This window comes from Typopeltis vanoorti, chromosome 11 (genome assembly GCF_054136105.1).
Source record: "Typopeltis vanoorti isolate ZY-2024b chromosome 11, IOZ_Tvanoo_1.0, whole genome shotgun sequence".
Lineage (NCBI taxonomy): Eukaryota > Metazoa > Arthropoda > Arachnida > Uropygi > Thelyphonidae > Typopeltis > Typopeltis vanoorti.
In genome coordinates this window covers 43171263-43194132 of record NC_143559.1, presented here as the reverse complement: position 1 = coordinate 43194132, position 22870 = coordinate 43171263, and the positions used below count along the sequence as shown (strand labels likewise).

The 22870-nt window shown below is 33.6% G+C and overlaps 1 protein-coding gene across 1 annotated transcript in view; it reads left to right on the top strand.

The window, feature by feature from the left end:
- Positions 1–4555: 4555 nt before the first annotated feature.
- Positions 4556–22870, top strand: part of LOC150101478 (protein trachealess-like) — a 166791-nt gene continuing 148476 nt past the window's right edge. Inside the window, exon 1 of the mRNA XM_090400269.1 lies at positions 4556–4585. The gene's annotated coding sequence lies outside the window, so the exon portion shown is untranslated. The remainder of the gene's footprint in view (positions 4586–22870) is intronic.

Sequence of the window (22870 nt, the reverse complement as noted above, 5' to 3'; positions counted from 1 at the left end):
CATCATTGTGCTTAACAGAGTCTTTCCAAGACTGCTAGTTACTTACCAAGAAAAAGACAATTCGAAATAGTCAGAAGATACACCGTAATTAATTTAATATATTCAGATATAATAAAATACATTAGTAGGTCAAAAATTGTCTCATTATTATACTGCCCTCTAGTGGTATTAAAGTGAAACAGTCCATTAAACATGTAGCGGATTAGTGGTTATTATTATGAGTTCAGCATATACAATTGGGGTTAATTAGCATCTGTTGTCCGTATGTCACCAGTCAGTCCAACATAAAAATATGTGTGTGTGTGTACTGAAATGGTGGATCCTCTCTATATTTATCTCTATTTATAGCTCACTTTGCAAGAACCAAGACGACTGTTTTTTTTTTATTTAATTTAATTATTATTTTTAAATTTAAATGTGAATGATCTTTACTCTCTCTAAGAAGTAGGATACGTTTTAAAATAGTAAAATTAGCTGTTGCCATACTAGAATTTAAACACTATGATTAACTGCCTTACCCAGAACAATTTACTGGCATGTCAGAAGATCAGGTACGAGTTAAACTGACATGTCTGTTGGACAACCTCAAAATGCATTCTGCATGCGTTTGTCTGAATTTACCAACACCATAATTCACAACGGATTGGACGAATACGAAAAGTATGCAAACTAAGAGAGAAAGAAAGAGAAATATCAAAACAGTCAGAACACGTTTATATAAATGGTGACCCAGCGAATACTTAATGGGTCATTCCTGTTTTATATATAAAAAAATATAAAAAAAAAACATGACGGACAGTTTTAAACTTTATGAGTTTAACTAGCTATTATATAAAATACACCTCCCGATCGAAGGCCAAATAAAATTAAAAAGTTTATTTTTTATTCGATGTTTCGGCTACAATTATTGTGTTTAGTCAAGATACATAAATAGAAAAAAAAAAGGGGGGGGAAGCAGGTCGTTATGTTGCAAAATAGCAATGATCATTGTGTGTTGGAAGATGACAATTATTGGTTTAGATAGAAATTAAACCAATGCTAAAGTGAAGAAAATCATTTAAAAGTATAAACATTTTCTTATTTAATCCGTGTGATTCCAACCGACAAAGTATTGTTAGTTGTAATATTCCTAAACATTTTTAGAATAAGAAAGAAAAAAGTCATGTTCCAACTTGACAAATCTAGTACCTCTATTAGAATTATTGTAGTGGAAGTATTCTTCAATCTGACATTTCATTTGTCAGCATGAAGCATGATTTCATTACGTTATACAATTAGTTTATATTCCAGACATCTAATAACCAATCATCGGTAAGCAGTCACGCCACCTGTCGACTTTAAACTGTACCATTGAACTGTACTAGCTTGTAAATATTATTAACGCCATCTATCACGAAATACCAGCACTACTCTGTTGGGAGTCTGTGGTCAACATCTCTGTGATGACAAAAAAAAAAAAAAAAAAAAAGTAGCAGTTATTATGATGATGATCGGTAAAGAAAACGTGTAATGAGGCAAGAATATCTCAACGAAAATGATTGCCACAGCGAGATCATGTAATATACTCTACTCGTATAGTAACAAGAAAATGATTCATTAATGTTTGTCGTCCGGAGGAAATAAATCAATTTTGCATTATATAATTAAAATTTTAAAACTATTTAATTTTGTATGTAAATGAGTAGACTAGAAAATGAACCATTAATATAAAAACCGGTTTGAACCAGGGTGATTACAAGTGGAAAATAATAAGAGAGAAAAAATAAAATCGCCGTTTTAAATTGCTATGCTGCAAGATACTACAAGTGTGATAAATGATTGAAATAAAAATGAATATATAAGAAATTCTTTACATATTCTTTATTATTACAAAATTCAATACTGTCGTATTAAAACTTTCATTAAAATCATATTTGTTAAATAAACAAAAATATGAAAAGAATTAATAAATAAAAAAATATTAAACTAACTAACTTAATGGAAAAAACTGAAAAACTCCCACCACTCTTAGGTTTTAAGTTGCAATAAATAAGCTTTCTTGAGATTGTAATTTGCTACTGCTCGAAATCCTATCTCCTATGAAGATAATCAACTCTTCAATGCACGGATTCGCTGATATTGTTGGGTTATCGCAACAATATCAGTGATTTTGAAACAGAGTTTCAAAATCACCATCCAAATCGGAAGCCAGAATCCAAATGCTTGAAATTGATAATTTTTGTCTTAAGACAAAAATAGTTAATGACGCCCAATCACCAGCACTAAGCAATGTCGATTATGTTACCGTCCTCAAGAGCCTCTTTATATGACGAACTTCACGTGGCTTTTAATATTTATGCAGTCAAACAACAAGCGCTTATCTTCCAAAGTAGGTCCGTAGTGTCCTGTTAAAGTAAATTGATTTGTTCTTTAATAATTCAACGTAATGCTATTCTTTTTCTCTGTGTACTAATAATTTTATTATTTAGTATTAATAAACATTATAAGACCATATTGATTTTTTTTTTTTTCGACTGTGCTGTGAGGGTAATTGAAGGTGTGTCCTAGAATGAAAAATAAGATCAAAAAGCACTATAACCGAAGTGGAAATCCCAGGTATCTATGCGGCACATTACTTCCTATTAAATCTCTCAAAGCAGTGGCGTAATACCGGGAAAAGAAGGGGGGGGGGAGGTCAGCGAGCAGCTTTCTGCTCACCGCACAAAACCTTAGTTTTGCTAGTTGATCAAACATCCAGTATTATTGGCTGTCCCATCCATCATATGCTAACAATCCTCTTATGCCGTTCGACTGGTGTTGTCGGCAGATGTGCTGGTTGCTAAGCAACCGTTCGTGTGTGTATTCGCTTCTGCACACACCGGTCACGTGACTATTTCTATTCTCTTTTCGTTTCCCTTCTCTCCCCCCGTTTCTGTGCATCCTTTGGCTCGGTGTCTGGCCACGCCCCCTCTCTTTGCCAAATGCTGTCATTTTACCAAGCCTTTGCCAATGATGTAAGAATTAATGTTTTGCAAGCGGGTGTTTTTTTTTTTTTTTTTTTTTTTTTTTCTCCGTATGAACTTTGCCCCCTTGGAGACAACTGTTATGGTTTGACAGTGATTAATATGTGTCCGATGTATGCAGAATAGTTGGACTATATCCTGAGGGGGATGAAATATATGCGTGGCTTAGCACGGTTGGTTAATGTTCTGCGACTTTCCACCATTGTCGCAGCGAGTAGATAGCTGAAAAAGCGTCCAAGTGGGAGGGTTTTTCTTTACCCTCCAAATGTGCAACAAGTTAACAACGACCCGAAGCGACAAATCCAATGCTAGTATTATCTGTATGTAGTGGCATCAGAAAAATACTTCAACACGCCCAGATTTCATGTTTGCTTTGCAAAATGAGTTGGTATATGACCGTAAGTTGATATTCTATGACTGTTTACTGTGTGCATGTATTTTCAGTACAAAAATCGGTATGATGACAAGCTAGTTGGAACTGTGCCAATTATTGGCCCAACAGTACAGTACTATAGTATTTCTGAATCGTCATATGCATTAAGAACAGAAAATTACAAGAAAAAAAAACATCGGTTACCTTTCTTTGTCAATAACAAATATTATATTGTTAAATGCGTGTTCACAAACTGGTTCTGTAATAGACAAAGAGAGAGCTTTATTTTTAACAATAATGGTAATTGTTTTATTCTATGTATGCAGTGAATTCTAAATGCAAGCAGTAATTGTTGCTTCTATTCCAATTGTTGTTGATACGAGCTAAACACATGAGAAATTTTCAATTGTTTAATATATATGAAACTAACATAGCATTCACATCACTTACTTTTTTTTTTTTTTTAGTAACTTCTATTTATTAACAATGAAAGCATTTATAAATGAGTTAGGAAATGAACAAAACATGCAACCATGTGCTATTTCTGTTATTGTTACGGAAAAAATTCTATCTATTCTAAATATTCGTATTTATTTTCGTACACACCTGCCGGGTAAAGCATGACTATATCTATAGTTGTATAATAAAGGAAAAAAAAAACATGCACTGGAAGGATAGTAAAAAAGACAGTTATGCTCCCACATGACCTATTTCTGTCGCCATTTGAACTGACAGTTATTATTGCTGGGTTGGATTTAGACACGATGACTCTAAGGTTATTAGGTTAGTAATATATTTGCCCGTACTGAGTTCAGGTGTTAAAGAGAAGGTAAGGAAATTATCTCTTCATATCAGGTTTGCGAGTTCAACAACAGAAAAAAAAAAAAAAAAAAGTCAGTCTGTGTTAGTGATGAGGGTAACCTGTTTCGGGTTTATAACCAGGAGACATAATAAAAACATGCAGATTATTCCGGTGGGTTTTATGTCAAATAAAAATTTAAAAAATGTAGAAGTAAATCTAAAGATATTCTTTATTATTATTATTATTACAATCGATACAATTTCCCCATAATTCTGTTACTATCTTTATTGTAAATAAATAAAATTTAATGCTAAAATGGTGTTATAACCTTCTTAAAGCAATGTTGTATCTGTTTTATAGGAAAGGCAGTGAAGAGGACAGTGCAGGACCTCCAGCTGTACCAACACGGTAAGTTTTCTTAGAAATATCTGTAACCAATTTCAAATAATTGTATACACCAAACATATACAATTAATATTCTACGTAGTTACAGAAACATAACAATGAGTCAATTCGTGTTATAGGAAAACAATAATGAACAGTTTAATGTTGAAGGAACAAACGATCAGTGGCTTAGCGTTACAGGAACATAATGATTAGCAATGGAGTGTTAAAACGATCTAAATGATGGCGTATTCCTCATTTTGAAATATTTAGGTCGTGTTGATATAAATAATTTCTTAAAATCACTCTCATTGTCACGTGATGAGTGATTGATTCACCTGCTCTCATAACCAAACTGGCATGTACTTTGACGAGAGAATGTGGGAGGCTCCAGTCCTACAAAAAGAGGACTCGGATATAATGAGACCCATTTTCAAAAAGCGCTTCTGGTACGACGAATAAGCAGAGTCGTTATTCTGAATACATTTTTAAAGTGGGCACTAAAAGCAGTCATAAAGTGCACACAGATTCAAAGCATGGGTTTCCTTTTTGCATATAATTATATCCCGAAGCATAACTTTAGATGAAAATTCATTTATATATATTTTTTTTCTTCATTGATCGTAAAATAAGCATCTTTGCACGCGATTTTAAAGCAATCTATTTACCATAACCGCTTGGTGATTTACTTTTATGATGAACAGCCTTGTTCCCAGCAATAAAGTGATTTTTAGTAAGGTAGCGAATCGGTTGGCTGTGTTTTATGATCAAGAAACACAGGTTGGCGTTCTATTGGCTGTTTGCCAGAAAGTGCCTGGCCTATATTACACACCGAGATAAATGGACCCACTGGTTTCCAAGGTGGTGATGTAAAACGAAGGCAAACACCTGCTCAACGAAACAGCTGCCCTGTCTAATTTTACGCGTTTGTGATCCAGTTATCCAGTGTGTGTGTCTGTACGTCCGTCCGTCCTTTAATATTTCTTTCAAATATTCTTTCAAAATATTCAACACTGGGAGAATTGCTTCCATCATTGAACGTCATTTAGCTATCTTCCACAATTTCGCTGCTAGCTCCACCTATACATTAATATTGGTAATAAAAGAAGGCACAAATTTAATTCATAGTAATTATGAACGAAAATAAAATCCTATTTATTTTCGTTCGTTTATGCAGTGAATTCGTAATAATTTAAATATATATTATTGAAATACAGTTCACAAATCTCTAGACTGTTAGAAATGACTTCGAACATTGGCCGTTTAATATTAACCATAGCTAGCCCCACGAGGAGATTCGTGTGGCTATCGGAGCCGTCTATGTTTTCATAAATCGGTTTCTGTAACCATGACAGCAGAGAAGAAAAATGCATTCGATCACTTCAAGTTCCATTAATTGTCTTGAATAGGGCCGATCTTTTCGTGTAAGTTAAAAATAACATTTAAGAAACAGGAGTTTTGATATTAAAGGGGGGAAAAGACAAGAGGGGAGGGAGGCACATGAGATAAATAGAGAGAATGGATAGCAGAAATCGATTAACTTGGTCATTTTTATCCTTAACTGGATAATTCTGATCGTGTGTCCATTTGATATTTATAACCAACTAAATTGTACGGTGTTTAGTAGCGAACTGTCCAAAAGTCTGGTATATCTAAACATACGAAAAGAATTGTTTAGAATGCAAAACACAACAATACTTTATTTCATTTGTAAACGGAGATCATTGTTTAGAATAAACTTTATTTCGTCTGCTAGATGAAAGGGCATATTGTTTAGAATACGAATGAAACTATTTTTTTTATCGTCTGCTTAGCGGAAGAGTGTATTGTTTAGAATTGAAAAGTCAACGATTAACTAACAATAGAAAACCACAACAATGACTCATATAAGACCAAATTGACAGTTTCTTATTACAACACCAAGCACTGACCTTGGCTTATAGCGATCCGATACTTTCATGTTATCCTAACTGTTGACGTAACAATGATATAATTTGATTTATGATTAATACAATCGTAGGTACAGTACTGCATTCTCACGTCAAGCGACTCATTGTTCGCATTCATAATCACGCTAAAGTTCAAAGGTTACTCATACCAATCGGTAGTAAAAATAACAGACAGACTTAATGGTTCTAATATTAAGTGAATGGGGTAAGCAATGACCATACTTTACTTAGTATCATAACGCTAAGTGATCAACGAGATGGTTCCTAGTTTTCTGTACAATATCGCTATCTACCGGATGTACTGAAGAATAAAAAAAAAAAAAATGTGGATGACAAAGCGGTATAATTGCTAAGTCTGTTAGATTTTCCACACACATACAGACAGGTTTATTGCCCAATTATTACCGTCTGCGGAACACTTGTCGATCAAGGACGCATAGTAATGACCGAAAAATAGCAGCATCTCCCTCATATTTGCATTGCTTTGGGCCACAAAACAATCTATCTTGCTGTATTTTCTATCACGACTTTTCATGTGTCCGGATAGGCTTTAGTCAGAGCATTTTTTCTAGTTATACATTTCATAACAAAAAGCAATATAAGAATAACAATGACTGTTTTACAATAATTATGTGTATAATAAATAGCCTTATAGAATGACATACTGATAGATTATTCAATATTATATTATGTATGAAGTTTTTCTATTTATCATCCGTTTAATCCATTTATTGATATTTATAAACAAATAAATAGCAAAATCCATAAAAAAAAAGTCTTATAATTTCGTCAAGAATTGTCTTTTAGCCGTCGATATATTTTAGCAATTTAAAAATCGCTGTAACAATAATAAACCTATTGAAAGAGGTCTATAAATGATATGAATTATTTATTATACAGGTTCGTTTCGTTTGAAAAAATGCACCACATTGGTTGACATGAAACATTGGACCCCCCCTCACCCCCCCCCCCTTCAGTTCCATTCCATCTCCGTGATGGACGCATTGCGTTTTTTCTGATGTGTTTATACTAATGGCTCACTATTAAGTCTTTAGACTCCCACTTAACGACTTATGTGAGACAACTCCAAGTCATATGTGTGTGTAAACACACAGAAGCTGGCAATTCTTCCGCTCATGCCACCAGCCTATTTCTAATAAATGTTATAATGTTACTACATTATTGTCCATTTAGCTGATCAAGTTGGTTACTTGGTCAATCAACAATGGAATATTGTTATATAAACATATTCATTGTTATAACAATTGAACATAAAGCATTTTGTGGGTTAATGTATTTTGTATGGTGATTTTGGGATAATTTTTTTTTTTTTGTATCTTTTTGAATCCTATAAAAATGAAACCAAAACTGAGGTAACAAGACCTGTCTGGTTGGACTAGTGGCTAACATACCCATGCCCTCTACTAACAGACTGAGTTCGAATTCTGTTGTTGGAATGACTGTTTGTCTTTAGATGAGAGATGAATTTCATCACCAGGTGGGGGATTACCCCCTCCCCCCAGAGCATGGGTTTACGGACAATGTAGAAATATAAATAAATCTTACCCAGCCCGTGGTATACTATTATACTATAGGTTTATAACCTTTTGTGAGTGGGAGCCACAATAAAAAACAAACAAACATAGTTTAATAAACATCACAAGTACCATATTTCATTAAAATTCGTCCAGTCGGAGATGTCTTAAGTTATTATATGAATACGGAAGGACAAAAGTAATTTAATACCTGCTTATCTCGGTTATACGACCCCCAAATCACCGACGTATAACGAATCGTGCATTAAAGTTTTTAAGCAGTCAACAGCAAGATAAAATAATGGTTATAAGCAGTTTATGATTCACAGCGAAATACCAAAATACAAGCGACTAATGACATCGTGATGAATCTATGAATCACGATGTCGTTATGTAAAACCGTCGTATGAGCGGTTCGTCGTAAAGCGAAGCGTCGTAAGGCGGGTATTACTATATGTGTTGATACATTTTTGTGAAACCTAGAAATAAGAGAGAGATGAAATTCTTGTTGTTATTAAGGTTTCGAATATATTTTATTAAATAATAAAAAAAAGTGGTTATAGATCGATATAAAAAAAAGTGTAATACAATATGGAACTTCGTTTTTCACTTTCCTATTCATTTCACTTAATATTATATGCTTTCAACTGATTAAACTCAAATGAAAGTCGGTTGTTTGTATTTTCCCATGAATAAATGATAACCAAATCAGCATTATTGAACTACAATTGGGAGGGAAAAGAGAGAGCAATTTCTCAGATCGGTTTTCCCACTTTCACAAAGCTTGTAGTGTGTAATCAGCCCATCAATATTACGTTTCTTGTTAAAAACGACTCCTGGAGGGGGGTGTGTCATGCTTGCATTTTATGACCCACATTATTTTATTACTTTTTTGTGTTTATTTTAAGAGCAAAGGTAAATAATAGGTTTGTGTGTGCTAGTGGTAGCCATGGAAATGACTAGAGAAGCTCCAAAGAGAGAGAGAGATTTCTTTCTGATACCAGCACTTATTTTTTTTTTTTTGAATGGATTTTTCTCTTATCGTCCCCAAGTTGTGTGCTCCTAAAAATGGCTTTTAGGAAGATAATCTTTGCATGCAGAACTTCAAAAATCTATCTGTTTAGTGATATTATGTATCCAATTGTCTATTTACTTAAAATTATTTTTTTGGTTTGGTGCATTTTGGTACGTTAGTACAAAACGTTGGTATGATATACCAAAGTTATACTCCGGTATAACATTTAAAGGCATTTCGCATAACTGTTTATAATTTGGGATTATATTTCGTAAGTAAAATGTAATTAAATTCACCGGAAAATAGGAAAATTTTAGTAGTGAATAAGAGGCAGAGACATTTTTCTATTGATAGAACCATTTATAAGGAAATAAACTCGTAAATTCCAACTTATTATACAAGATTTCTAACAGGCAACAGTTCTAAATTAACTAATGGGAGTCCAAATTAATATTCGGACATTTTTGACTAGGTCCAGTGTCTGTCAGGTTCACCCCAGTTTCTCATTGCCCAAGAATACATAACGGCATGTATTCAATACGTTTCTCTTGCAGGGTTGAAAAACCTATCCATGGTGCTTCAATTCCCAGATTGAGAGTCGCAATTTTGTCTTCTTAGAATAGTGATATTCTTCTAGAATATTTCCATCATCTTGTGAAATCAGTATCAAGAGAGAGATTATGGGAGGAGAGCGTCACATGACATTTAGTGGCTTTCATAAAGTAACGTAACTGCATGTTATTGTTTTGAAATGAGAATGGACGACCAAACAACATAAAGAATCCCAAGCAATAAATCTCAATTACTAAAAATATAACAAATTATTATCGATAATGAAAAATATAGACCACTTAAATTGATTATTGCAAATTAAATTAATAATTGATAAGAAAAATATTAATTAAAACATTCTTATAAGGACTGGCTTAAAAGAGCGAAGTAAGAATGCTTTTCATCTTCCCCGTTATCTGTAGAGGACAGTGTAAGGATAAGGTGTTATTGAGCTATTAAAGCTCTGATCATGGCAGGAGGGTAACAGCAATAGCCGAGCCTCAGTTAGACCTTTTTTTTTTCTTCTTTTTTTCAGTAACGAAACCTGTGGTGAGATCATAATTAAAAGAAACCCACGTATTAACCACAGAACTTCATTGGCTACAGCATTGCCATCCATTACCCTCCCTGGGTACCCATTTTAGTCGCCTCGTACGACATGCATGAGCTACATTGGCGCTATTCTTATCCCGGCCACCACACGGGGTAATTAAAACATTAATCGAACATACCATTTCATTTATTAATTATTAAAATTAAATGTTGTTAGAAAATAAATTTAAACAATGACTAATAAAATGCAATTAATTAAAGTAATTAGTAATTAACTAAAATAAATTGTGAAAAAGTAGTCTGCATTATGTCCCATCTATCTCAAATTATGAAAGAAATATTTTATTGCATAGAGATAATATAACATAAATTGATTTCAGTAGTTATCCTGACACACGATATCTTTCATGTTTAGTACAACATGAGAGAAGAACATTTGCGATAAAGGCCGTAGTGTCCACCTGTTATAATTTTTAGTTTTTCAGTAATACCGATATATCATTTTTATCCTTTGCTAGGTTAAGATGGGATATTACATTTCAACATGACGATTTTTTTTTTTTTTTTTTTTTTTTGTAAACGACAATTCGCTTAATCAAGATCACGTGTGCATTTTCTCGTATTGGAATTCCATAAAGATTGTGTACTGAAGAAAAGCATACCGAATTGAAGATTTCACTAGACAGCAACTTAAAATTCTATTATTTAACTGTTATTTATGATATTAAAACATTATTACTATTAATAAAAATAGTATGTATAAAAATAATAAATAATATAGTATAATAAAGATTTATTTTCCATTTTAAAAATTTCACTTTGCACAAATATTTGAAAGGATTTTATTTAATATATAATTTATATTAATATATATTATAGGCAAGATGTGTATCAGTCAGGGAGATGGAATTGATCGTGAGATGCGGTGATTAATACCGTTGGAAGGTAATGGATGGCAATGCTGTAGCCAATGAAGTTCTGAGGCTCGGCTATTGCTGTTCTCTTGCCATGATCAGAGCTTTAATAGCTCAATAACACCTTATCCCTACACTGTCCTCTACAGATAACGGGGAAGATGAAAAGCATTCTTGCTTCGCCCCTTTAAGCCAGTCCTTATAAGGACTAAGGTGTATCAGTCATGTCTTGATCGTTTTTGAACAATATTAGCATTTTTCTATGAGCTGCCGTAATAATATGTACTACTCGATGAATAGTTTTTAAAATGTCGATATTTATTACACAAAAATACACACAGACTGTGTATGTGTACATACACAGCCTGTGTGTACACAGGCGTCAGCTGGAGGAAGGCAAAGTTTTCTAATTTGTACAATAAAACAAGGAAATTTTGTACTTATATAAATAAAATATTTTTTTAATGCAAATTGCCATAGACAAAAACAGAACGCTCTCTATGAGTCATGTAGCGAACTGTGTTTAAAAAAAAAAAAAAAAAATACAGGATGCCGTAACTAGGACAACAACTTATACGAACGAAATCTGTTTCCATGCATTTAATATGTTATAAGAGATTTATAAGATTCGTTCGTGTATTGTATGACTCTTCGTGTTGTCTAGTGATAAGGTTTGGTACAACGTAGCACCAAACCACTTCATTGTACCGAATGTAGGTGATTCTCCCTTAATCCTTCATACATTTGCACTGCAAGGCCATCATTTCTGATATCGTGTTAGCATCTCATAACTCCTGTGGACGTCACATTTCTAACGAACAGATGTGCTTGTGCGTGTGTTAATAAGCACCCACGTAAGCACACACACAGCCCAATAAAGAGGAATAGGAAGTGTAATTCCTTTGTTATTTTCTTTCTATTTGATTGCTAGGAGGGTGTCGTATTGAGAACCAGCTCATTCTATAACGTGCCTTTTGCCTTGCACGAGATGTTATTGATAGGGATAAAAAAAAAAAAAAAAAAAAAAAAAACTACATCGATTCCCTCATTTATTGCTTCTTCAGTTTTTTATTTTTATTTTATTTTTTTACTTTCGTACACATTTTAAAACCTACTTCACCTAATTCTGTATCACCCTTATTTATCGCGTTAAAATATGACCCAAAATTAATGTGAATATTTTTGTTGATGTAAGTTGTTTTATTATCTTTCACTTGTTATCCGTTGTGGGCCTGTAGGTTTTGTTTATTATAATTTAAGACTTATCATAATATAATTTGGCATGCCCGCGCGGTTAGCCTGGTGGCTTTATATGAGGATCTTCCTCAGTCATAGCCAAGTTAGTCGGTCTTGGGCGCGGGGCAGTGGAGTTTTTTCCCGCCAGTTTATCTGGCGTTTTTCATCCCGCGAACAGGCAAACCGGCCCCGTGAACGTACGTCTGTACAGTCAAAAATATATTCCCCCACCCCCACCCAGCGGCAGGCCGGTTGGGAGTGGTACCAACAAGAAGTCGCATCTAAGTAACACGCGGACACCCTGCATAGGAAGCGGGAATAACGGGTAGTGAAAGAAGAAGAATATAATATATCATGATTTTTTTAAATTTTTTTTTATTTATTACTTATCATAATATTTATTATGTGTATGTCACTGGCACAGTCATAGTCACAATCACTGGCTTAAAGGGATGAAGCAAGAATGCTTTTCATCTTCCCCGTTATCTGTAGAGGACAGTGTAGGGATAAGGTGTTATTGAGCTATTAATTAAAGCTCTGATCATGGCAGGAGGGTAACAGCAATAGCCTAGCCTCAGTTAGAACTTCATTGGCTACAGCATTGCAATCCATTATTACGACATGCATGAGCTACATAGGAGTTATTTACAGTACGCATGAGGAAACATAATCATATATTCGCATATAAATTTAGAATGGGTGTACAAACATACACATAGCTAATTACTTTTGAGTACAAATTTAAGTTTATTTATTTTTATTGAAAATTTAGTTAGCAGAATAATTATTTTTGAATTTTTCTCTTTTAATGAGAGATTTAAACGGGATAAAAATGCTTAATATTGCTCTAAACACAATTTAGATGAAAAAGATGGAAATTCAGCAAAAAAATAAAATAAGAATTACGATATTTTTTCTGCGCATGCTCAGTTCTCTCTTGTATCTAAATTTTCCACCTTTTTTTTTTTTTTTTTTTCCCTTCCAAGTAGCAAGTAGAATCCAAGTTCAGTAACGTTAGATGTGTGTGTTCCACCTGCATACAGTTCAAGAAAGGGTGTATGTGTCTAGTAGGAACGGTTCGACTTAGATTTTTACATCGCAGTAAACAATGCTAGCATGCAGGCTTCAACTATAGAGGCTATAATTTCTCACCAGTTGACTGTCGTCGATGTATGTAACCTTTATAATTAAGGCCAATACTTTTCCTTGTGTCAGCAGTAACCGTAGGCTAGTGCCTATCATTATAATGTCTAGGGCAGTCACTGTGGGTAGCAGCTGTCTTCCCGTAGCATGAGCATCGCTCACTCCATGACTGCGGACTCTATTTGAACCCCGCACTTGCCTGCAAATGCTGTATTTAGTTTCCACGGCGAACAAAATTACAGTTTCGTCGGACGCGTGACTGTGACCTTTGGTAAAAGGTGGCTCTTCAATAAATGTACTTGGGGGGGGGGGGATTCAAGCCCCCTCCCCTCAGAACTCCTTAAGGATTAAACGAGGTTGACTGCGGCTCACTGATTTCTGTACGGGAGGGATGACTGAAAATCTGTATTAGGACAGGATTTAAACTTTTCATGCCTTTTGGGCAATGTCTTTCAATGAGACTACTTATTTGACACCATTTATTATTCTTTTTTTACTATATTATACTTCAATATCGCTTTGTCCTCCCTCTGTATTTTAAAAAATATGAAATAATAAAAAAACAAATATCATATTTCTTAAAGATATATTACAAAATTAGCTTTTTCAGTTTCCTTTGTAATGATGATAGATAGGGCCGCCACTAGGAATTTTGTCACCTCGTGCAGTACCATATCTTGCCGCTCCTTCCCCCTTATTTTTTGTATAGTTTATGCCAATTTTGCCCCCCCCCCCAAAAAAAAACTTGCTTCCCAGTGCAAATGCACGCTTTGCACCGTCAGTAGAGTCGGTCCTGATAATAGAAAGAAGGTATAATATGAAGAGATCACGTTGTTTAAAAACTTTTGTCATTATTTAATTAACACAGAAGAGTCTTCCATGTCGATTCCTTTTGAAGAAAGACCGGATTCGAATCCCGTTTACGAGAAACATTTAAAACTAAGGGTGAGTTAACCAGTCTCATACGGATAGGGTGTAAGGATTTTTTTCCTACTGGAAAGTTGGATTTTTCATCCCGCAAACAAGACTAACTGGCCGAAGAACACAGTGAACAGGCATAATACAATTGCCTCATTGCTTTGGGAGTAATTCTAAATAACAACAACTTAACACCGGAACATATTTTCTCAAAAAAAAATAATAATAATACTTCACTTACCTGAATATAGAAATTCATAATACTTTTCCATCTGACCTATAGACTGTCTTTTTTTATATATATTATTATTACACTATCCTTTACGATATCTTACTTTCAGCTAACCAATTTCCAAGGGCAAAATTTAAATCAACCAATAATTGGAATCCCATTTGAATAAGATTGTTTTAAAAATTAAGTCTTAATTTAGCACCAGGAACCACACATCAGCGGGACCAAATCGCTTCGTTAAAGTGATATTTATGTTAGATGGAAGAATTGAAATATTCTTTACAAGCATTGGAATTGTAAAGAATATTTAGGCTAACAACATTAGCCTAATGATTTCTTAAGTTTCCTACCTTAAATCCTTAATCGGAGAATACCAGGCCTACTAGGGGTCAAAATGACATTTTTTTCCTTCTTTTTTTTCACATAATCTTATGAAAACGTTAGTCCTGTATAGGAGAGTCCATTTAGCGATATTCCCAAAAGAAATGTCTTTTGACATGAATTTTTCAATTTATTACAAAATTAAGTTGGGTTTAATAATAATATTTTAAAACTATTAAAAAAATTTCTTTCTTTTTATTTTTTAAATATAAACTAAAATGTACACTTTAAATTTAATGAGATTTTAAAGTGTTTGATTAAAAGAAAGATTTGCAAAAGAAATTAAAATAATTTATAGAACTACACCTATAAACTTTTCTTATCAAAAATGATAAAAATGAATTATAAACCTGCAAAGTTTTAAATTGTCTTTGAGGTTCAAAATAGCTTAGATTTAATATAAATCTAAATTATGTATGAAATATCTAAATTATGTATATGTATATAAAATAAAATATATCAAAGTAGTTTAGAGCTAAAATTTAAGGTCTGAAAGTATTATTTTTTTTTATGATAGTCCGAAAAGTATAGAGCAAATTTAGTGTCTTATTTCTTTGTTTAATGGATGTTTCTTTGTTTCTCTCTTTTTATTCCTCACTGGTATGTTAAGAATTTTTAAAAGAAATCCAGTTTTATGTGCATAATTTTTGCGAGAGTATGTGAAAATACATTAATAACAATTAATTACAGGACACATTTACCTTTTCGTAACCTTTTACTATAGTTTGCCATCATTATATGCAGTAGCTCCCTCGCGTGTCTAATAGTGAACTGCACATGTAGAACTGTGACGTCATAACATAAAAGAAACTGCTAAAAAATATTATGTGTGCTATAAATGCACAACTGGTGCATAACTCGTGTCCTATTAACTAGTGCATGACTATAAATACCCTGTTTATCATATGCACAGTTTTATTCGCGTATATAATTGATCCTAGCGCCTAAATTAACTTCAAGATTATTATAAAAAAAAGTGTGTATTATTATTTTGTGTATGTGGAGGATATAAGATTGACAATAATGCTGTGATAAACTGCAAGTGATTTTGTTATTAGCTAGGTTTATTTCATGGGAATAAAATAAACTATCCAAACTTGCAGTCATGCATATTTGGCAAGTTGCCAAGAAATGTACTTTTCATGATCTTAACAATGCTATTAATTCCCATTTTTTAATTGTTGGTTTATTTTAGTATTATAATTGCTTATTACAACACAATATGCTCATTCGATTCATTGTTTTTCATCTTTTTTCCCTTTTCGAGTTCTATTTTCCGTTTTTTCGTGTGCAAGTAAATCCATCATCTTTACGGAAAAAAGGCTGTTAAATCGACCGGAGTGCAGTTTTATCTTGAACCTCATCTGTAGGTCGCTCATCAGCATTCTATGCGGGCACAAATAAGTACAAAATTAATTCCTATACGCATTGTCAAGTGTCAGTTTGAAGGGATAAAAAGGAGGAGGCGACAGAATAGTTAGCGAAAACAGAAAATTCGCTTCATCTCAAATATTCCGGATAATGCCAAAAGATAAGGAAGTACACCAGAAGCATCACAATGAAGATATCCGTACAACCTTTGACCTTGTGCATAAGATTAAAATGCCGTGATAGCACTTGCTATTCGCACGCTTTATAATAACTTAATAGAAGAAAAATAACGTCTGTTAAGCTGATTGGGAGGAGGTCGAGTTAGTGCTAGTGTATAATTTAGATCCCGCATGCTCGATGCTGTTGTTCATCCGACGTGTTTTTCATTGGCAAACATGATATTTGCTGTAAATTTTAATTTAAAACGGAAGTAGAGGGCGCTGTAAGACAAATGAAGATAAATGAGTCGGAACGTGAATCGGAAAAATATTTATTAAGCAGGTCAGAAGGGTCTTTACTGATAAACCCATCCCCTTGAACCGTGTTTCTGGCATGGAGCACTTCTAGAACTTTGCTTACATTAGGGACGTGCCACTGGCAGCTTTCCCACAGTAGTTTTTCTTTGTTAAACGGTTTTTTTTTTTTTTTTAAACCAAAAAAAAAAAAAACTATTTCAAGAACTAGTTATTATTCTGTGTTAGATGTAGAGGAAAAACACCTCCTGGAAAGGAAACAGATAATGTATAAAGACCGTAGACCTCACATGGTGATCGAACGAATACGTCAAAAAGCATTTTAAAACATGCATAAAAGAATGACCTTCCAAAATTGTCTCATTTAAAATGGTAAGCGTTTTTTTGTATTAATCATTTAACAATTAAATCAAAATATTTGATTTTGATTTCTGCTCAACAATCGTGTATAATAGACTGTTGAACAAACAACATTTTGATTGCCAAAATGGTTAACACGCAAGTTACTGAAATTTAATGGAATAAGCTCCACTATTTTTAAATATGTCCCAATAGAACAAGCTGGCTTCAGATCAAATCGTGGGTGTTGTGACCAGGTCCTCTCTTTATTAACTCACATAGAAGTTGGTTTTCAAAAAGGTTTAAAAACATCAGCAGCATTTATTGATTTGTCAGCAGCCTTCGACACCGTCTGGAGAGCCTTCTATATAAATTATATAAAATTATCCCATGTAAAACAATAGTCCATATCATCAACAATATGCTATAAATCTTCTATCTCTTAGCATATTGTATAAGGAAGTTAAATAATGATTGCCACAGGGATCTGTTTTTATCTCCGTTATTATTCAATCTGTATATATCCGATCTTCCCGTCACTACATCAGGGAAATTTTGTTATGCCGACGATATAGCAATAACTACACAGCATAAATCGTACAGAAAAAATTCTAAAAGCTGACTTAACTATACTGGATGAATATTTTAATAGATGGAGACTCTGTTTAAATAGGAGCAAAACAGTAATAACTTGTTTTTATCTAAATAATAACTTGGCAAATGTGGAACTAAAAATTGAATTGAGCAACACTATACTTCCATATAACACATTTCTTAAGTACTTGGGAGTCATACTTGACCGTTCTCTCACTTTCAGGCAACATCTTTCACACTTGGCATACACACTAAGGACACGTGATAATATTCTAACTCTGTGGCACTACCTGAAGTTCAACAGCCTCTACTCTTCGGGCAACAGCCCTTGCTTTGGTATTCTCAAGTGCTGAATATTGTGCTCCTGTGTGGCTGAATAGCCCTCACTCAAGGATGATCAAGTCTTAATTGAATAATACCTTAAGATTAATTAAAAGCTCCAATAGAGCGACTCCAACATATTGGTTGCCTCTTTTAGCAAGCATTATCGCTCCAGAACTACGTAGACTGAATTCTTTAGTCCGTGAATTTCAAAAAATTGCTGGTAATCCAAACCTACCTATTCATCAGGATCTCGCAACTCTTAACATCAATAGATTGAAATCTCGCAATCCATCACTACGAGCAGCAGAAGAACTAATGCTAAATAATTTTAATCCTTTATCAAAGTGGGAGGAAACATGGAAGGAAAATACGAACGAACATTTGTATAACATCGTTAAATGTGATCAAATCACATTACAGGAGATACCTCGCAAAACCTGGACAGTACTAAATGGGATTCGGACAAACCATGGCCAATGTGGAGATACTCTCTATAAATGGAACAGACAATCATCCCCAGAATGTGACTGTGGTGCTCCACGACAGACTATGCGACATATTGGAAAAGAATGCACCTTCCGTGTTTATCGGAACGACTGGAATGACTTTTTACAAGCCGCTCCTGAAGCTGTGACCTGGATTACGAACTTAGATCTGAATTTATAATGATATATATGTTTTTCTTTTATAACATATTAAGACTTTTATTTATTTTATTTTTATTTTCCAACTTCTTGGATTAGATCTATGTTTTCCTTCAAAGTTTTAACTTAAAATATTTTAAATTCTTCAATCCTGTTAATATATAATGACATCCTGATTTTCTTTTTTAACATCATGTTTTTGCCATGAGCTATGTATGTACTGAAATATACATTATAATTAATTATTGTTAATGACATACTAAAATAACTTTTTTTTTTAAAACTCGAATTCTGCTTTGCAATGCTAAAACTTTGTCTGACAATCATATAAGTGAAATAAATCAGTTTTAATTGCTTTATTAAAATATGTAAACGTATTTTATAATAAATCAAACAGGAAAAATAAACAATAAAATTTAAACCTGTCAAAAAATTTTTCTATATTTAATTTTAAAACTCAGAAAAAAACTAAAACATCCTAACTTTAGTGTAATTTTAAAATACCTGTATTTTAATGTAATTTTAATACCTATGTATTCGAATTAAAGATGATAATTATCATTTTATCATCTTTACTTTTATAATGATAATTATTATCATCATCTTTTTACTTTCAAAATGATAATGATAATTATAATTTTTATTTTAAAAGTAAAATAACTTAAAAATTATTAATTATTTAATATTTTAAAACTTATAAATGAATTTTACATGATCATTTTTAAAATAATGAATTTAAAATGTTCTATTTCACTATACATCAATATTTTATTTGAATGTTTAGTCTCTAAATAAAAGAAATGATAACACGCTAGTTATCGGTCAACCTAACAGCGTACCAAACGCTTGGATAACGTCACATGCAAACTTTTTTCTGGGATCTGGGATATTTCCTGTGTTGATGATCGTGTCCAAGCAACATTTAATTCGTTATCAGCCCTCCCCGTTTAACGCTTATGTTAGCAAGGGAGATAATAGCCCCTAAAGAATAAATAATCCTAAAAAATACAGTCGTAGTAGCCAATTATATAAGTCGAAAATTTTGCTTTTTTTTTTGCGTGTATTAATCCCATTGAAGCAGTGATGGTTTCATCCAGTAATGGAACACATTCCAAGTTGTCATTGTGGCTACCCAAGCCTAGAAAGGAAGTTGTTGAGCGTCTCTATGTATGTATGTGTGTGTGCACGCTAAGGGAAGGTAGCATAACATCTGCTACAAGGATAGTGGAGTGCAAGAGGCATAATTATATGGCATTTTTTAATGTCAGAAGGAGGCCAATAATTATAGACTCGCTCTGACCGTCTTGAATTTAGTGGCTTTTCCACCTTCTATTACGAAGACATTCGCAACTTATAATTTTCATATTGTCGAAGATGGCATGATTTATATTAAATACTTCATGTTGCTCTCTCTGTCTCTCTTTTTACGATTTATACTTTCTCCTTCTGTCAATTTTGCATTTTTGGTACTAAAGCCCGGGGTTAACACGTGGTTTCAAAATGGGCTCATGTTCCCTTAAGAGAGCAATAAAAACGTATTTAAAAAAAAAAAAAAAAGCACTCAAATAATAATGACAGTTTCGTTTGGGTGTTGTTTGGCTGCTAGTGGTAGCACGGTTGAGAGGGGAGGGTGAACATATTACGTACTATCCGAGACGGATGTATAGCGCTTGTGTTGTGCAATTATCCGAACGATCGAAAACTGGCGGGATTTTGGTGCCCGCAGCGACAAATAATGTATTCCCCCCACCCCACCCCACCCAACTCTACTCCACCGCGAGAGAAAAAAAAAAAAAAAAAAAAGACGGCAAAAGCCGACATTCAGTAGTATAACGATGCCGTTTTTCGTAGCGAGGGTGTACGCGTCTCTCTTGACAATGATTGAGGTAGAATAGGGGGATTAGTAGCGTAACGAGACGATTATATTATGCTAGATGGGTACATAATTATTACGGCACGATTGCAAAGCTCGCGTTAGGATTTTTTTTTTTTTTTTAACGGGTCATGTGATCGCTCTTGACGTAAGTGTTGACATCTCTACTCGACGTAACAGGAAGATTCCGGTGAATTCCAAATCGAAGGTCACGTTTTTGTAAAAAAAAGAAAGAAAGACGATAAAACCACAGAGATCTAAGTCATATGATTACCGACTTGTGTTTCATCAGCTAAATGAAATATTTCATACAGTTGTCCTCATCCAATATCTCTTTACTGACAGCCAATGTGACCGCTAGATTAAAATCAATCATCAAACTAGGATGAAACCATTGTTAACGTTTCGCCTATAGTGTGTCGGTCTTCATCAGAAATTGTCTCAACTGACAAACGAGGTTGACATGTAAGAAATATGGGTTATAATTATCTGAACAGTTTTGTGCATGTCAATATGACTGGCTTAGCTTTGCTGATGTATAAGGAAAGCTGTGCAATTATTACCAGATACTGACTAATATAAATTGCCTAATAATAGCATTTATTGCTTTATATATAAATATTTTTCTACAGCAAGTAGAACAACGTGACTCATAAATTGATATCACCTTTACAGTAAAGTGCATCTATTGTGAATATGTCCACTCTGTTATACTCTCCATCATGCATTGTTACGTGTAACAAACGAGTTTGATAGAAAGCCATGATTTCAACAGCCATCGATAGATAGATCTTTAAACGTATACAGATTGTACAGCAACAATAGGGGAAAAAAAAGCCATTGTTAACATCGACTGCGAAATATTGTTGCGTCAACAAGCAAGACTGATTTGAAATCTACAGTCCTGAAATAAACTACGCATGCTCACGTAAACCATATCTAAGTAGATGTTTTGAATACATGATTTGTTGTAACGTTAGTGATGTCAAAAGAAAGAAGTCGAATAGCGATGTGGTGAGAGATGTGGTATTTTTTTTTTAGATGAAAACACCTCACGTCTTATGAATCTCAGTTATCGACCTAAGCTGTCAATGAAGATAAGGGCCGAAGTATTCTCTTTCCTGATTTGTGCTTCACTTGAGACAGAAGTACTAAAACGAAACATGCATGATGTTCAAATGATACAAAGTACACACAATCAAATCGATGTTTTGGCTCCACCTATATAATTGGCAGTCGGTCCACGCGGACCCCCCTGTTACACAGCAGGCAACATTAGAAGCAAACAGATAGAGACCAGCAGACGATTAAGTTCTCATTCATCATTCTTGTCTGTGTCACTAATAGCTTTTTATCTCTCTTTCGCCCACCGTCCAAGACCTGCCACTCCACTTAATTGAAAAGGGTAATGATTACGATGGAACAGGCCAATGGTGTTGGCAAGGCGGAAAGAACTCAAGAGGTGTGCAAAAATATTTCTTGCATTGCACTTACTTATCAATACGAACACAGGACGACTCGCTTTTCGTTATCGGTGGTGCAGGAGATAAAATAACACGACAGTCCCCGATGTGTGGCCTTTTTACAGCTCAGGTTTATAATGATAAATAATATTAGTCATTAGTCGATATCTGTACGTTGACGTTGTTGAAATATGAACAATTGCAATTGATTGTTGCTACGGCCATTGTTGAAATGTAAATAATTAAGTGCGTGTGCTATAGTTAGCTCTGCTCGTTGTTTAAGTGTAATCTATTTCGTTCATAGTTGCGTCATCATTTTTTTAAAGTCGGATTTGAACTACTTGAGGATAATTTTCTTGTTATTTTATGGTAAGATATAATTAATGTAATTTATTATAAGAAATATAAAAGCATTTCAACAATAAGAAAATATTGAATCCAATTAATTATTTAAAAAATGAGCAAATTTTGCAATGATTCTATTAAAAAAAACACACACACAAATAAATTGTTTAGTTAGTCTGTTCTTCATGCATTTATTTACCAGTCTAATTCATTATACCTTGGAGATTAAAAAAAAAAAAAAAAAAACCCACTACCTACACACACACAAAATAAAAAAAAAAAGTAATGTACTGAAAAAATTGCGCATGTATCAGTCGGTAGCTTACTCTAATGTCCTCTGTTGTAAGACATTAGAGTAAGCTACATTGAATTCACTGTTTGGACGAAAACAGTTGCATGGATAATTCTGTTCTCGTACCTAAAGTAATCACTGATCGGTATAAATATTAAATGATT